This window comes from Acartia tonsa, chromosome 6 (assembly GCF_053477335.1).
Source record: "Acartia tonsa isolate MP-2025a chromosome 6, ASM5347733v1, whole genome shotgun sequence".
Lineage (NCBI taxonomy): Eukaryota > Metazoa > Arthropoda > Copepoda > Calanoida > Acartiidae > Acartia > Acartia tonsa.
The window spans coordinates 36071745-36072853 of NC_137265.1; positions in this window are offsets into that span (position 1 = coordinate 36071745).

Below are 1109 nucleotides of genomic sequence, written 5' to 3' on the forward strand. Positions count from 1 at the left end.
AAATATCAATTTCCCATCAACCTTTTCGCAATTCAATATTGTTTTTGGTTTTAATGTAATATGATATGCTGTAACTGTAATTCAAGATCATTTTCCAAAAAAAAAACTGGTAGAAAAAGGTAAAATAGGTTTATTAAAAACTATTATGCCTTCACAGAATTTAAAGTTAAATTATCATACTTTTAATTGGTGGAAGGTCAGGGCCAAAATTGTTTTTATTCAGAGTAATTATCCACCCCCATATTGCAACAAAATTTATTGAAAATGTTCTAACTATTTTTTATTATATTTCAGGTATTTAGAAATCAAATATACGGAAGAAAACTCCTCTAAAGATGAATCTAGACCTTATTGAACAATTGTTGCATAACTGATAAAAAGTGACTGAGCCCATTATTATCTATTTCTTGCACACATTAATGGCACGATAGCAGTGACAGTAATATTGTAATCATTATGATGCACTCAGTTGATATCAGACATATAGATCATACCAGGGCTCGGCAGCCGCGCGTCAGCCGGGACAAACCTCAGACTTAAAGTCTTTTGGGTACTGTGAACAATTTATTGAAAAGAGGATTTTTCATATTTGTGACTGATTTATACTTCCAGCTGATTTTTATAATTGTTAAAGGTTGATTTCCCTGAGTCTTGCAGGCGGCTGACGCGCGTCTGCTGAGCCCTGGTTCATACTATCCTGGCCATTACACATATATCATACAGGATTTAGACGTTAAAACTAGGCATGTACTGGTTACATTTTAGTTTTTATTGTTGATTTATTATTAATTGGATCTTACATTAGATTTTCATGTATTCAATAGTGAAACTTGTAGCTGGCTAAAATAACGATCCCACATTCTACCCCTTTACCCAATCCCCTTCCCAATTCCTACTGGATGAACGAACTGACTTTTACTTTTAAGTAATTCCACTAAATTTCCTAAGTGCATCTACACTACAATTTCAAGCATTAATTGCCAGTACGTCTACTTTCTTTTTGATGCTCTGATGAACAGTATATTGGTCTTTTTGTTAATAATGTAAATGTACTAAATAAGATTCAGATAAACATTGCAAATCAACCTATATAATTATTTTTCAGAACC